The sequence below is a fragment of the Cryptomeria japonica genome, chromosome 7 (assembly GCF_030272615.1).
Source record: "Cryptomeria japonica chromosome 7, Sugi_1.0, whole genome shotgun sequence".
Lineage (NCBI taxonomy): Eukaryota > Viridiplantae > Streptophyta > Pinopsida > Cupressales > Cupressaceae > Cryptomeria > Cryptomeria japonica.
This window is the reverse complement of record NC_081411.1, coordinates 301,628,385-301,646,604: the sequence shown is the minus strand read 5'-3', so window position 1 is coordinate 301,646,604 and position 18,220 is coordinate 301,628,385.

Here is an 18,220-nt window from a genome sequence, read left to right as displayed (position 1 = left end):
GTGATGCTTTGCCCAGCATCCAGGGACCACCCCCCAAAATATATCGAAGATCTTCCTCATAAGTGAATGAAAAAGAGAATAAACCACCAACCATAGCAACAACATCAATTTGACCCTTACCCTTCCATTTTCTAGACACCCAGGTTCTAATAGCTTCAATGTTGGGAAGAGGTCCTACAAACTTACCCACTAAGACTAAGTTCATGTAAGCCATATTCTGATCCAAAATATAGTCTGGGATAGAGATGGAGAAAGCCCCAGATTCAAGGTCAACTTTTTGCAGAATCGGCAAAATGGCCTTACCCTTAGGTTTAGACCCAAATAATGAAGCCCATTTCTTATTACACTCCATAGACAAAATCTTAAAAAAAGCCTCTGCAGTATTGGGGCCCTCAACACCACTAGATTTGTCGGAGATGACAAATTTACCATTGTTTGTATTTTGCAGGGTACCACCATCCCACATATCATTTGAGGCCCCATCTGTGGGATCAGGGTTTGATTCGAGAGAGGGACTAGTCACGGGGAAAACCCCCCAAACCCCCATCACCCAAAAAACCCACACCACGACCATTCAAATTCCAACCTAAAAGAACCGAAATTCCTGCTCCTGCTCCTTCTCCTACTCTTGTCATTAACAACATTAGAGTGATTGTAGTGTTTCTTTATCTCTTTACCTAAAAAAGTATTGTTATCATAGTGAAGAAAATATATTATTCTTATGTGTACAACTATTGGGGTAGCAATGTATATGCATTAGAGTATTTCATATTAATGATGTGTTGTATCACAAATATAAAAGGTGAACACAATAAAAACCTTTCTTTTCTTGAAATGTGAGGGATTGTCCAAAGGTTTTAATGTTCAACAATTGATCCCTTTGTGTTCAATATAAGATGTATTTTATATAATAATATGTTACTTTAATAACAACAAATAATTTTCTATGTTCAACTATTGGTCCTTTGGTGTTGGATATAAAAGTTAAAGATAACACACATTTATGATTAATAATAGGTATTTGGTCCATTTAAGTTGCATAAAAGTTACATTTTACATAAAAATATGATATTATGCTAATTACAAATGATATTTTTTTATTCAATCTCTAGGGATATTTGGATTAAGTTTTGGTTGAATCTATGAAAAAGTCATTTTTTTGACACTTCACACTAGACATGTTATTTTGATGTGTTGCATGATGAGTTACACCCTCAAACCTTAGTTGTACATAGTTAAGTGCCATTTTACATTTCTGAAAAAATGGAGGTCTTACGATATTCCATGTGACTACTACATATTGACAAAGTTAGCCCTCATGACTACTGGTCCCTCTCCCGTACCATGATATTTTAGTAATCCAATTTATGAAAAATGTTATTTAAATAGAAATTAGTTCTTCTTTGCATGCTATAAAAATAATTTAAGTAATAGAATATATATGATATTTCATTAAATAAAAAATATTGTCGGTGTCCTCAATGCTCAATTTTATTTTTCTTCAATGAATCAATAGCTCCAACTCTGTTTTATATAAGAGAAATCTTTCAAAAAAAAAACTCTTTGAAATTCTTTAGCAATTCATATGAAAACATATAGGAGCCCTATTTTTTATAGTTTATAATAGAAAAGGTAGACACTAGTTGACTTAAGACATAAAACATGCAGATTGAGAGTCACTTAATTCGTTACTTTCCAATAATCAAGTGCATCATGATATACGTGCAACTAAAATTCTTTATGTGATCAAAATGTGACAAGTGTTTTTCAACCTTTCTTTCTCCATCAAAACTAAATACTGAATATTTTCTTTTGTTTTCTTGGTCAAAAAAGGGCCAAAGCGAATATGTATTTAATATTATAAATAAAGATAAAAAACATAGAAAGAGTGAGGAATATAAAATAGAACCTACAACTAATCTTAACTTCTTATGAACAAGAGTCTAATGCTCGAATAGGGCCAATAAAACTAGATAAATACCAAGGTATAAAATACTACAAATTTCTTCTAAGAAATCTTCAAAATCTTCCTAGAAAACTCCATCATCTATGATAAGATACTTATGAAATCTATCAAAACAGAGCACTTGTCTTAATCCATGGGATCATGGAAGTAGATGAAGCAACAACATTAGGTCCCACCAAATCAATACCCTGATTGACCCCTCTATGGCTAGAAGATTCTTCTTTAAATTGGATGAACTGAAGGAGAAGAACTCTAGGGAAAGAAATCACAACTTCCAACGGTTCAAGCCCTAAATCTCCAGCTAATTCTTGAATCTCTTCCACCCATGCATTAATCCTCTCTTCTAAAGTAGATAATGTGATTCTGTCATCTTTTAGATAGTCATTGATCTAGTCCTCTTTCTTAATCTTGGAGAGACAAAATAATTTCCATAGAAAATTTGCATTCTCCTTGATCCCAAACTTACTAGCTTTAAATGGTTTCATATCTTCAATGAAGAGAATAGGAAATCATGGTGGGGGTTTACTATTCTTGATCATCACCATATAGTCTTTAGGAATAGGAATGGTGAAATTGGTATCTATATTTTGAGAACCCTACTCAAATCTCCCAACAATTCAACCTTAAAAACTTTCCTACAAATATTTTCTATTTTATCTTTCGGTAGGCCCATATGAAGAAGCATTGCCACAAACAACACAACAATATCTATTTTTACCCTATATTTGTGATCAAATTGAAGAAAATCCTCACCTAAGATCTTTTTCATTGCCCTAACAACTAAAGGGTGAGACAGATTTAGGACTTCCTGCAATCATCTTTCCTTAATTTCACCTACAAAGTGTTGGAATCCAAGAAAACTGAGAGGGGGGGTGAATCAGTGTTCTACCAGAATATGAAATTTTAACCTTGATATAATATGCATTCACCAACCAATAAACCAGTACATATAATATTGAAAGATGAAAAGCAATCAATAAGCCAATCACACAAATGAATACCATAAAATAGATAATTATATGTGGAAAACCTCAAAGAGGAAAAACTAGGATGGGATTTGTGACCCACAATATCAATCCATTGGCCATATGAAAAGATATTACAAAATATGGGGGCCTGCACTTGGAGGAAGGCTTACAGCCTAGATCACACTGCTCATCACAAAAGGAGTCTCACTGACTACATAAAAATCCAGACTACAATCTAGAGCATATAATGAACTGCAATAATAGCATCTCCTATGCTTGAGTATAGTTCTGCTTCAAGCTTTGTCTATTCCAGTTCTAAAACCCTAAACCCTTACCGGAATAACCTTCGCATTACTAATCCTCAATTACAATCATAACATCTCTCTCATAACCTATCATATCACTCATATATATCAAATTACATCATATCACAAAATGATCTAATCAACTGACATATATACCCTTACAATCTTTCATGCCTTATGTTGGCTTACATAGATAATTACAAAATGAATATATATGTTGGCTTAATTGCATATATACATTAATATCAAAATCAATTTCCAATTGTCAGATCTCCAAAATGATGTTGGCCTCCTATGTCGGTAACCTAAATGTGAGTCATGTCGGCCTGCAATGCTGATATTCAAAGAATCCTTCCTACCAGTGAAGAAACCTATCGGTGTTGGTGTCGGTGAAGTGTTTGTCAGTGAACAACCAAGCCAAGATATGAAAGATGGAACATGTTGCCATCAATGACAACATATTGAAACCAATCAAACGAGTTTCAATTATCAACAATATCCCCCTTTCACATTGATGGCAACACTCATGTGAAAAATGATAGACCGCTCCCCCCGAGCTGAATATCCATCTGTGATTATGATATGAACATAATAATCCATATCTCCTAATGTCAAGAATATATTTTTCACCTAAACATCCCCCTTTGACATCAATTCCAAAAAAAATACCAAAAATCAGGACGAAGAATGAAAGACTATACAAAGAATGTCCCAAAATACCTTACCGGAGATAAATATATTTGAAAATTTCTAGATAGGCTTTCTCCAAAATCTCTAGATAAATATCCCAACCTAATTTGAGTGTTTTAGAAATATATACAAGTCTATTAAGCATGTGAGCATATGACTCTTTATCCTTAAGTTCTATCAGTGTGGGCTTACCAACCATATCAATGCATTCTTTCTTATTTACACTGAAATAGTCCAACAAGGGATTCACCAATCCTCTGAGACCTCTAGCTCTTCTAATGATTTTATCTTTATCTCTCTCAAGAGCTGAAACTTGAGCTTCCAACAATAAGATCTGACCATCAATAGATGTTATCAAAGAATTTGATCCTTCATAATAATTGACTATACCTACAATCTTCTCTTGAGTATCCTTAATCCTTTTATCTATATCTGTTGTAAGTAAACCTATGTTGCAACATATTCTATAAATATTAGTATATTTCCTTACAGCATTATCAATCAACTTCAACTTATCATTAATCTGCTTCTTCTCTAACTCAATCATTTGATCAAAAGTTGCTCTCTTAGCTTGTGTGAACCTCTCCAATGCCTGTCGATTAGATATCTGCTATAAAGATTGAAAATCCTTAGAAATATTCTCTGTGATTGTTTTAAGCTTTCCGGATGGGCTTGATCCTTTATTAAGATGGCACTCTGTGACAAGTCTATGAAAGATTGGGATTGACTGATCAATCATTCCTTTGTCCATAGATCCTTCCTTCATCATCTTCTATGCAACCATCATCATGAGCTTAGTAAAACTCATCTCAGTTAGGCTTTTTTGTTCTACCTGTGAGGTGTCAACTGACAACAATGATGCCCTCACTACCGATTCCCTATCAGATTCATCTTTCTTCTCCTCAGATGGTTTATTAACTTTAATAACTTCCTCTTTTTCGCAGTTTGCTTCGCCACTTGGTGCAGTATCAATTACTGTCGGTTCCTCCTTATGAACTATGACCTCAACCTGTACATTTTGAGTATCTGATGGTATATCCACATTTTCCAGTATCACCTCTATGTCTTGTATATTAGATTCTACACGGGGCTATATATCCAATATCTTAATATTTTTTGAAATTGATGATGAAGTACCCACAATACCTTCTCCTTTCCCTTTAACCGGGATGTCTGAAGTATTAGTTTTAGCTTTTGATGAACTATAGAAACTAGGGTTTGTAGCCAAGAATTGAACCCATGCCTTGTGTTTCTCAGTGACTATCTCATTAACCCTTCTTAACATAAGATTGATTATTTTGTGCTTGCTTTGAAAGATTTTCCTGTCTACAACCTCAAGTGTCCTATCCAACTCCTCTAGAGTAATGGATGCATAGGTAGTCAATAACTCTTGAATCTTAATGTGTTTATCCTCCTCCATAGTTGATAATCTCCTAGCATCTAGGTTGTCATATAGTTGTGCAGGTATTTGGCTCTCAATTTCCAACAAAGCTTTCTTATATATATCCAGATATAATAAAACTGCTTCCTCAACTTATTTCTATTCATCATCATCTAAATGATCATAATAGAATTGTACATTTTTCAACATACCATCCTTAGTTATTTCATCAACCAATTCTACACATAGTCTTAGATGGAATAATAGTTACTTTACCAGGTACAATTGCAAGATTTGAGTCATCCATCTTCTTTCTTCTTCATTACCGGATGGTGCAGAAGGTGTTTCCTTTGGACCTCTCTTCTTTGTCGATGCCTTGATTGTAACCTTACTTACCGGTTGCTTCCTTGCTTCCTCCTTAGACTTTTCACCTTTCTTCCTCAATAGCCTCATGAATGTTAAGGGTATGTCATCCTCAGTTCCAGAGTCTGATGGAATAGGCTCAATAAAAACATCGGGCTCTTTCCTCTTCTTTCCTTTTTCTGGAACAACATCAATTAATGCCTTGATGTCCTAAGATACCTGTTGAACAAATTTGTTGGCCTTGCCCTATTGTTTCTCCCTCTTCTTCTGGTTAAACTTAGTTTCAACCTCTTGCTCCTTCTATTTTGTAGTACCAAAGGATTTCTTAGCCTCATCAATAGGTGCATCAATCAACATCTTTGCATAAGCATCCAAAGTCTATGCATCAACTTCATAACCCATTTCTTCAATCCAAATCTTCCGAGGCTTGATTGCTTCCATCAAGGTTTCATCCTTTTTAACCATGAAGCATATATCGATTCAGTATTTCTCAACAATATGCTTAGGAATCCTTTCCCTAGATTTTATTGCCTTCTTTAATACCTTGAATTAACCCCGAACCTTATCATCTCACTGACTACCCAAAGTAGAAATAGATTATTTCAGTTGTCTTCCTATCAGCATATCAAATGTCAATTGTCTCTTCCCAAAAATGGGAGTTTTATTAATGAAAATAGCATGAAACAGACAATAAAATTCCCATACCAGAATGTCCCCTTCTTCTCTCCTTTGATCTTCCCTAGGTTAATTAACAACTCATCTAACATCCATCCACAAAGATCTAACTTCTCATTTTCCCTCATGATCTTATGTGCGGCATAAATTTAGGAGCTAGAAAAAGAATGAAGATGATTGGATTGAGTTATCTTGTATCCAATAATAATTCTTCTAAATCTGATGTATCTATCTGTGATGGTGCTAACCCTCATTGATCGCTAGTCTGATGTTGCATTGATGAGTTTGTTAACCTGATTGTTAGAAATCTTCTTCTCTTGATGCTGACCAATCTACGGTAAACTGGTGATGGCCTTAATAGCCTCCTTCAAAATTTTATAAGGTCCATCCAACCAGATGAATTCTCAATGCACTTTACTCAATACATATCTGACGATCTCATCTTCAAATTCAGGAATATCCATAATGACAGTAAACCATAGATCCTCAATATGCTTGTACTCAGGCTTGATCTTTCTAGAGTCTCCCATCAACTTGCTCATATACATACTCTTGATATCATTGGTACCCAAATCCCCAATGTGGAAGTGAATGTATGCTCTAACATCTTCCACATATATAACTCCTTCAGGAACACAAGAAAATGTGCCAACCGAATGATCCAAGGTGGCAATATGCGGACATTGCTTGAAAATTGGGCTAGGATGGTCCTTAACCTCAAAAATAGTAGGATTTGTAATAAAAGTAGGTGCTAAGGATGATCCCGCTTCCATGCTAAAAGATAAATTTGATAAGTACCTAAGAAATAGTTGTCTGTGAAACCCCAAAGAACTCTTCTGATCATTGGTGAAATTACTGAAGAAGATATCTGATCACACTAAATCACCTTAGACTCACTCTGAATCGCTCTTAATCGCTCTAAATGCAAGGTGATAAAAAATGGAGTGGATTCAACCTTTTAACCTCCAAGAAAAACCCTAATTCATCATTGATATGAATGACTTCTAGTGAAAGATACTGGATCTTAGTCAAACATCTCCATGTCAGATAAGCGTTTCCAATGTTTAGAACATCTTCTAGAACTCCTTCCCAGGGCATATGCACTATTATCATGAATTTTGCCCACCCCTAAGGCATTTGCCTCAGTTACTGGATTAGCTTCTTGTCGGTGTAGGAGCAACCTCCTCTGTCGGTTGACTAACCAAAGCAATCCCATTTGTTGATTGATCATCTGACTTCCTAACCCATCTCTTGGTATGATCTTGCCAGATTTCATTGACCTTCTCTTTCCCTTTATCATTTGATCCATCATTGTCAACTAGTGGATTTTTGCTTCTACCAAAATTAGCTATATGTCTAATCATGTTGCATGCATAACATGTAACATTGTTCTTTTAAATTGTTTTGTTAAAACCGGTATAATTGCTTGACCTACATTGATTAGCCATATGTCCAATTTTTTCACATGCATGCCATTTAACATTCATTCTGCAATCTTTTGTCTTATGAACATTCTTATTGCATTTAGAACATTGACCAGGAGCATAACTATAGTTTTGATTTTCTCTATTTCTATATTGCCTAGCCATATGACCAATTTTATTACAAACAAAGCATCTACCATTAAATTTGTAAGCATTGAGCTGCCTTACTAGTGCCTTCTAGTTTTGATCTTCATTTGCAGTACTGGAGCTTTATCCTTGTTCAAATCCAAGTCCATGGGAATCTCCATTCTGTCTTTGTCTTTTCAATAATTCATCAAGTTGTACTAAACTAACCTTGAATTTGTCCTTGTACTCACTTGCAATAATCAGATCATCTCTCATAATTATCATTTTTCTTTCAAGTTCTTGTTCATTTCTTTGGGATTGCACTAATATAGTTCTCAACATATCATTTTCTTGAACCAACCGGATGCATTCTTTAGATTTATCTTTCAGAGATCTCCCTAGGTTTTCTTCATTCATCTTCCGATCTTGAATCTCCTATGGCATCCTCATAGTTAGGGCTTGCATTCCTCATGACCATATTCTCCTGACTTAGCTTCTGACATCTTTCATTAAGGGCATCTTTCTCTTCATTATCTTGATTTTGCAATAGTTCCTTCCTCCTAGATTGAATAGATGACAACCTCTCCTATAGAATCAGAATGAATTCCTGAGTAGAATTCAATTCATCTTGTAACTTCAAGTTCTTCATCCTTTCAGCATCATAATCTTCAAGTGCTACCTCAAGTTTCTTTTCCAAGCTCATATCCATGGATTCTGGATTCGGGATCTCCCTCAAGTTGTTATTCTTCTTCTGAGGCACAAGGCTCTGATACCAATTGTTGGAATCCAAGAGCACTGAGAGGGGGGGGTGAATCAGTGTTCTACCAAAATATGCAATTTTAAACTTAATATAACATGCATTCATCAACCGGTAAACTAGTACATATAAGATTGAAAGAAGTAAAGCAATCAATAAGCCATTCACACAAATTAGTACCATAACATAAATAATTATACATGGAAAACCTCAAAGAGGAAAAACCACGGTTGGATTTGTGACTCACAATATCAATCCACTAGCCATATGAGGAGATATTACAAAATATGGGGGCCTACACTTGCAGGAAGGCTTACAGCCTAGAGAACACTCCTCATCAAAAAAGGAGTCTCACTGACTACATAAAAATATAGACTATAATCTAGAGGATAGAATGAACTTCAATGATAGAATCTCCTATGCCTGAGTATAGTTCTGGTACAAGCTATGTCTGTTCTAGTTCTGAAACCCTATACCCTTACCAGAATAACCTTCGCATTATTGATCCTCAATTACAATCATAACATCTCTCTCATAACCTAACATATCTCTCATACATATCACATTACATCATATCACAAAATGATTTAATCAACTGACCTATATACCCTTACAATCTTTCATGCCCTATGTCGACTTACATAGATAATTATAAAATGAATATACATGTCGACTTAATTACATATATACATTAATATCAAAATCAATTGCCGATTGCCAGATCTCCCAAATGATGTTGGCCTCCTATGTTGATAACTTGAATGTGAGTCATGTCGACCTGCAATGTCGGTATCCAAAGAATCCTTCCTATCAGTGAAGAAACCTGTCGGTGCTGGTGAAGTGTTTGCTGGTGAACAACCAAACCAAGATATGAAAGTTGGAACATGTTGCCATCAATGAAAACATATTGAAACCAATCAAATAAGTGTCAATTGCCAACACAAAGGCCATTTGTCTTTTGGAGGCAATGAACTGCATAGGAGAATCCATCCATTTTCACAATTAGAACTTAATCTATAACTTGATTTAACCACCTTACTAAATACTATGAATATTATTGATGACTGTTTATTTTTTATTTTTTATTTTATTTTTTCTTATAAGACACATAGAAATCACTTTTAAATTGTACAATTAATAAAATAATATTTGTTAGATTCTCCCACAACTTGTCATGCTATTTCACCAATCCTTCTGACAAACTATATCTAAACATTAGAATTGACAAATCATGACAAAAAAAAGAGAATCTTTAGGTAGGTGCTCCACTTGCTTTCATTTTCTTTTTTTTTTAATCTCCTTAAAGAACCGAACATTTATTTTCTTACTATTCAATAATTCAGTTGACTTTCATATTATTTTTCAATTGATCTTTGGATTCAAAAACCATGTCTAAGGGAAACTAATTTTTCTTAATGTTTCATCTAGATACATGAATTGTTGACATCTTTGGTCTACATAGATATGTGGTACATGAATCTTCATTTTCAATATCACCCACTTCAAACATTTATCATATATTAAGAAATCCTTACAACTATAAGGAAAAATTAAATTCATGTAATTGATTTTTCAAAACAATTAACTCAAATAAAATATAAAATAAACTCCAAGAAGACATAAAAAAACTTTTTTTACTCAACATAAGTAATAAAATATCAGACTTATTAAGCTTTATTTTTTCTAGGACGTATCATTGTAGAGAAAATAGAGGTCGTGATGACACAGCATACATATGGAGAATGGACTGAATTGACTTTGTCCATATGCATGCATGTTGTTCTTAGTCTAAGGGAAATGCACCCGAGTCCATTAAGTCTTCTTCGCAAGCTAACAACTTTCGAGACTCTTTAACAGATGCATGTATAATTATGTCGTCTATTTCGTAACCAACGATTTAAACTTTTTCTATATAATTTATTCGGAATATTCTTTGCGAACTACAATCTCATTGAATTCGACTGACTTGACCTCCAAATGGTGTGGTGTAAAGAAAGAGCATTCAGTGCACTACAACATGAAACTTGGATTAACTGTACAAAGAAAGAAACTAGTTGGATGATGTAGATGGCACGTCTGAATGATGTGGATGGCACGTCTGTCTCATCTTCAAATGCATTCACCCATCTCCTTTAAAGACTGACGTCAGATCAAAGACTTTGTAAATCTATTTTTCAGTTCGAATAGGATTCTGGTTTAGTCCTTTTATCATCCAATTAATGCCATGTTGTTCACGTAGAATTTAAAGTTTGGGTACGACTTTACTACAGAACAATTGCCTTCTACTACGACTTAATGTATTTACAATGCATTCTTTATTGAAATGGATTATGGATTTTGGTAGATGTATCTTCTAATTGTATATGAAAGGCCTAATTTTTCAAAGGATACATGCTTTCCTTTATTATTATGTTTTTATGTACTGTAATTTAGTCGGTGATTATGCATTGTACGTTTCTTACAATTTGTTAAAATTGATTATAGAAATGTTTATATATTGATAGATGATTGCATGATAGCTTTTATTAGATTGGGAGGAAGGGCCCAAACTCGTTATACATCTAAATAAAAAATCATTAGTCAAAAAGAAAAATAAATACTTGAAAATCAAACCAACCAATCATACCACAACCAACATTTTGTTCCTTAGCTTCATTGTATCTATAATCCTTAAGACTATTTAGCTTTTCAAGTGCATCATTAAGGCGAGTCTTGCTCAAGAGCGAATGAGAAAGGGAGTCTTCAAGGACTAGGTGTATTGGATGGAAAATTAGGGTTTCACAAGTTAAGCCTTGTAAACTAGGAAATGACCTAACTTTGCAAATAAAAAGTTAAATGAACGGAGAAATCAATTGATCCAATACAAAAGGATTGAATATAGATCAAGCTCTTTTTTCTCTGTTTAGTTGAAATTGATTTAAATGTGTTTTAATGCTAGATCTAGGGTGAATGATAGAGAAGTGACGTCAAATAGCAAGAACACCAAGTTATAGACACATAATGCAAACACAAAGCTAAGTATGAGCAAAAGAAATAGAGAAGAACCCATGATAGAATATTCATACCAAAAGTATGGGACAATGTGGCAATTAGTGATTGGGTCTCTGATGTTAGATGGAGACAGGCAATAATCTTTTAGAATTGGGATTTCACTCAAAATCTTATCCTAGAAGTTTATCAGAAATTCCTAGGACTGTGTGGCATTGGTTGACTTGGTCCTCTAATTTTTGCCTCTACAAAAGTTTGAACTGATCCTCATTGTCTTCTCTGCTATAATGTCCATCTATGGATCCTAGATCTATTTCGTGTATACAAGCAAAACGAAATAGTGTTGCTAATAGGGTTTTCCTAGGTCAAACACTAGGTTTGAATTAACCATTGATTTGAATTGAAATACTGAAGTAAATGTTGAATGGTATACCTTAGATCTACTATAATTTATAATGGATGATGATGCAATGTTCTTTAGATGTGATCACAAGTGTTGTCACAATAATATGAACATGAATGACCTAATCAAACACACATGTTTGCATGAATATTGAAGTAGATTTGCTACTCCATGATGATTGAAGGATATTGTGGGATGAAATGTTACCTTGAATACTTGATGATTAATGTCAGAAGAGAAAAAATTCTTACTCTATGAGTGGATGTGATAGATGTATTAGAATATCAGATGAAAATGAGTAAGAATAATGATCTTATATAAGGTTCCCAAGGTAATTTATTGATTAGGCGAACTTCCAATGGTAAAATTGAGATACCAAGAACCAAAACCACCATGGAAGGGAGATATACTAACCCATTTAAAATGGGTTCAGTTTGAGGAGGAATAGAACACCCTAGGCATCATGGTCCTAGGATGAGGACACCTTAGGATCCACGATCCACCAAAAATAGGGTAGACAAGAGAGAGTTCAAGGATCACAACCACGACCATAGGTTTAGTTATGTGTGCAGAATGATGTTGGAAACCAATAACACTGAGAGGGGGGTGAATCAGTGTTCTACCTAAATAGAATATTTTAGCTTTAACACAATATTCATACACCAACAGGCATACTGGTATTAACAAAATTGAAAGAAGTAATGCAACCATTAAGCCAAACACATAAAGGAGAACCATAACACACAAATTTATACGTGGAAAACCTCAATGAGGAAAAACCACAGTGGGATTTGTGACCCACAATATCAATTCACTAGCCATATGAAGAGATATTATAATATATGATGGGCCTACACTTGCAGGAAGGCTTACAACCTAGAGTACACTGCTTATCAAAATAGGAGCCTCATTGACTATATAACAATCTAGACAACAATCCAAAGAAGTGTGAACTGCTCAATATAGCATCTCCTATGCCAGAATACAGTTCTAGTTTAAGCTCTGTCTCTTTCGATTAAAACCCTAAACCTCAATACCGGAATAACCCTTATAATGAATTCCTCACATACATAGTCTCTCAGATATATTTTGCATTACATTACATATCTATATCCATTCTACATGTATATCCGTTATCTTCTTATTACAAAATGATCTAATCAATTTCCCCTATATACCCTATACAAATTTATACCTTATGTTGGCTTACAAAGATATACACAATATCACATTTACATGTCAGCTATATAGCATAAATGAATAAGCATCAAACCAAGTTGTCGATGTTGGATCCAAGATGTGTCAGCCTCCAATACTAATGATCTTTACCATACCATGTCTGCCTACATTGTCAGTGACCAAAGAAATATTCTATCCTACTAGTGTCGATGTCGGTGTTGGTGTAGAGTTTGTGAAGTGCCTATCAGTATACCATATGAAGCCAAAACCCAAAATCATGTTGCCATCAGTGAAAACATAATGAAACCTAACAAATAGAGTGTCAATTTCCAACAATCTCCCCCTTTGGCATTGATGACAACACTCATGTGAAAAATGGTCATGGTTTCAACTATCGGTTTCATCCTGCCTTGCTTCTCCTAAGCTGAATATGCAAAATGCTCCCTATCTCCAAAATTCCAAAAACTCTGTAACTTCCCCTAATGTATGCAACCCTTCATTCTTTTTCACATGTATACTATTCCCTCTTTGACATCAATGCCCAAAAATTGTAAAAAGAATGTTAAAGAATAATAACTGTACACTGGATACCTCCAAAAATGTCTTACTGGAGCTTGACCAATTTCAAGATTTTCGGGTAAGATTTCTCCAATAACTCTACAAAAGTATCCCAACCTATTTTGAATGTGCCAGAGATAGATTCAAGTCCACTCATTAAATATGCAAGTGATTTTTTCTCATTAACTTCTTCCGGTGTGGGCTTACCAAGCATATCCAGGCATTCCCTCTTATGTACACCAAGTGAATCTAATCTTGGACTCACCAAACTTCTAAGACTTCTGGCTCTCTGAATGATCTTATCTTTTTCCTTTCAAGAGAAGAAATTTGATTCTCCAAGGTCCAAATTTGTCCATCAATAGATGTGGTCAGTGAAGTTAGTCCATCAAAAGAGTTAGCAATACTAGCAATCTTGTCTTGTACCTCTTTTATCTTTTCATCTATTTTTGCAGTAAGAATCTTTGTATTGCAACATACCCTATATATATTAGTACCTTGTTTCAAATAAGTTTCTATCAAAATTAATTTCTCCTAATCTTTTTCTTCTCTCTTTCAATGATCTGATCAAAAGTGGCTCTCTTAGACAAAGTGAATTTTTCAAGTGCTAGATGGTTAGAGATCTGTTGTATGTTGGCATTTGCATGAAGATTGCATTAATAATATGTTATGTTGTCATTGATGTCAATTGAACTGGTAATGATATTAATGATGTTGTTGATATTGTCTTGTAACTAGTAGGAAGAGCTTTGTGAAGGTTATTGTAAACCGGTCTGTAAGTTTGTGAGTTGAATCGATAATTGGAGTAAAAGGTTAAACCCTTTCTATGTTATGTAACCTGGGAAACCATACTAGTTTTTTTTGTTAAACCCTAACTGATTAAGGTTGTTGAATTGGTTATGTTGGTTTATGATTTGATGTTGAGCGGTAATGATGGTGACACATAAGTTCATTGTATGAAGATAAGTTCAAAATGTTTTGGCAGGTTTGTTTGTCTCAGGAAGGAATAAAATGTATTGCATCTAATGCAAAGCGCGTGATGAGTTACTGAGCTCGATGAAGCGGTAATGAAGGAGCGGTTGAGGTTTTCTTGATTAATGTGATGTGATGAGATTGCTATGAAATCCAATGATCATGCTTGTATGGACTTGTTTGTAATCTCGATGATGAGAGGATTAGATTTTTGTTGTGTTCCCGACCTAATTGATTTATATTTAAGGTTAATGAAGTTGTTTTGTTTTAGTGTTGGCAAGGGTTGGCAGAAATCAGTTGAGTGTGTGGTTGCCTAACCGGAGAATGAGTTTGCAGTTTGAGTAAAGGAAGATGGAAGCTTAAATGGATCTAATCAAGCAAATGTAGTGCTATTTAGACAGATCAAGAAACTCCTGTTGTTTTCTGACAATTACAACAAAATTGAAATCCCCTAATCGGGTAAGCTCTAACAAGCTTAGTTACTTATTAAATCCTCTAACAAGGTGGTCCATTAGTTTGGATTTTCAAATCCTCTACTAAGGTTACTCCTTATAGGGTATTTTCTTCTAATAAGGCATTTGTAGTCATTCCTTTAATCGAGTGATTCCTAACAGGATCAGTTCTTAACAGGACTTTTGTAAAAGCTTTAATAGGCTCAGCTCCTAATAGGGTGAACTTCAAAAGAGTTCAAATATTTTCTTATGAGTCTCATCTCACTGTTACTTTTACCTATTTGGGATTTCCACGTATAAATACTTGTGTCATGTGGTGAACGTTTTGTGGTTATGATCTTATGATTGATTTTATTAATTATTTATGATAAGGCATGATAACCAGAAGTGTTGAGAAATGAAGCATTTGGATGTTTACAAGTTTGATATTGTTTACTGTTAAGTTGCTATAATAGTCAACTGGTATTCTTATGATTATTGATCTTGACAGTGGTATTTCATTGATAAGTTTACTTTGTGAGTTTGAGTTTGAGTTTGGGAAGTTTGTATCAATTTTTCTAGTTAATAATTCACCCCCGCTCTCAGTAATCTACCAGATGCTTATTCTTTCATCATATCATCAAGAGGCACCCTGCCATCCCACATGGGTTAGAAGGCCTTCAATAAAGTGATGTAGGATAATGAAATCGGTAGAAAGTGTGTTATCCTGCTAGCCCGCATGAAGGATAGTTTGGACTATTTCATGATGTGTATAACACATATGTTATACGACTAACACATCAATGCAACCCATGAATCCAACATGGATTTTATTCACATTTGGACTTTTTGTATGCAGATGATGATGTAAATGAGTCCCACCATTCATTAGGTGGTAAAGTGACATGTGGATTCTTTGTGAGAAAAATGTTTGATTGATTTTTGAAGCCAACAACACATGTATCGAAAGAAAATATTTTAGTAAGTACATAAATAAGATATAAAATAAATTTTGAGGATATATGAAGTTGGTGATTTATTTTTCGAATGGGGGATTGCATGAAATATGAAATTTGATTGCAGTACTCTTAGACAGAGGTTAAGAGACACCAATATTTAATGCAGACATATTGCAAAAGGTGGAGGAACTCTAGAATGATATGAAAATCTTCGAATGGAATGCAAAATCCAAGATTACTAAAAATAATAATCCATGCTCAGAGATACAATGTAATTTTAGAAGGATTCCAAGGGGATCATTTATTATTGATGGCTAGTTTTTTGTATTAAGTATCATAGAATCACAAAGCTCATTTTTTTCTCATTCGAGCATCCATGTTACAAACTTATTACAAATACCATCTCCTTTTGAGAAAAATTAGTACAAATACTAGCTCCTTTCGAGCACCAAACTAGACACAACAATTGGAAGACCAAGGGTCACAACTTAGAAATCCACTTTAAACAACAATGGAAGACCAAGAGTCACAACTTATAATTCTACACAAAGGTGTCCCTCATGGGAGTTGAATTTGGGTCTCCACATTGAGAACTCAATTCTTTAACTAGCTAAGCTCAACCCCTTGGACATTGATGGATAGTTGTCTAAACATAATGTTTGAAGGATCAAATCAATAGGAAGATTGGATTTCTTAGAGGTTGAGAAGATTAATTTATTCATTTTTCTTGGAGGGACAAATTTGGTTGTATGCAGATTGCCATGAAGTGAAGCTCTTTTAGAAGTTAAAAATATTGATGAATGAGGGAGTTGGAGGATTGAATAGATAGAAGCTCTACAAAAATATAGTAGTAAACAAAGATAAAAAAAAGAGGTTGGAGAAAACTGTATTCCATAGGTGTTAATAACACGATGCCCAAGCAGTCAATAACATCATAGAAAATATTGTTGGCAATGTATTCAGAAGATTACGAGAAAATAAGTGGAAGCCAAAGGTCGATGTAGAGAGAAAAAAATATAGGATTAAGAAGGCAGAGCAGACAAGGCAGAAAGATATAGCAAAGAGGTGAGGAAGTTAGAAATAGAAAAGGGAAGAGGTATATAAGAAAAGGGAAATCAAAATAGTAGCATAACACAGTAGTAGAACGTGCATAACATACTGTGAGAAAGCAGTTGGAAATGAGAAAGGTGTTACAAAACTCATTTGTAACAAGGTTTCTATAGTATCAAATTGGTTATTGAATCATTGTAAATCTTAGAGTAGGTGTTTAGAGCAAGAGTTGGTGCTCCTTGAGTAGGTGCTCATAAAATCAAGGGTTGGTGATCCTCTGGGTTGGTGCTCATAAACTATAGGGGTTGGTGCTCCTTTGGGTTGATGCTCATAAAGTACATGGGTTGGTGCCCTAAAACATATTGCAATCATTCTTCCATTGTGATGTTGGATTGGATTAGTAGACTCTAGCAACATTTCTCACTGAAGTTTTCCCCCATCATGTGTTTTCCTCGTATATCTATGTGTTAAGTGTCTGCCTCTTATTTACTTAATCTGTTTGTTTTTAGACTTGGCACAATTTAAATTAAATTTTTAAATTTCTGATTATTATTGATTCACCCCCCTCTCAGTGATCATTTGTGTTCTTCAGAATCATGGAGTGTGATTTGAAACATTGATGGTAAAATTTTTCTCACACAATCAAATCCAAATCTTGCTAACAACATATCAATTCTATCAAGGATTAAACTTTTGATTGTATAGCTAGAGGCCTAAACACCAATTAAAGAATTAATAATGTTTAAGGAATCACTTTCTAGATAGACTTTCTGATATCCATTAGATTTTTGCATTTTAATACCAATGTAGGCTACTTTTTCCTTAGCATAATAGTTTGTCTAGATTCCTAAAGGGAGGGCCACTATCCAAACAAACCTACCATTATAATAATGTGCCACTTCAGCACAAATAGCAAGCCCAAGATTACCCTTGGCTATTCGAGTAGTGCTAATTTTATTCCACCCTATAGGAGGAGATTTCCAAACAATTACATCTCTCACTTTCTTAGATATTTGAATAGAAATAGA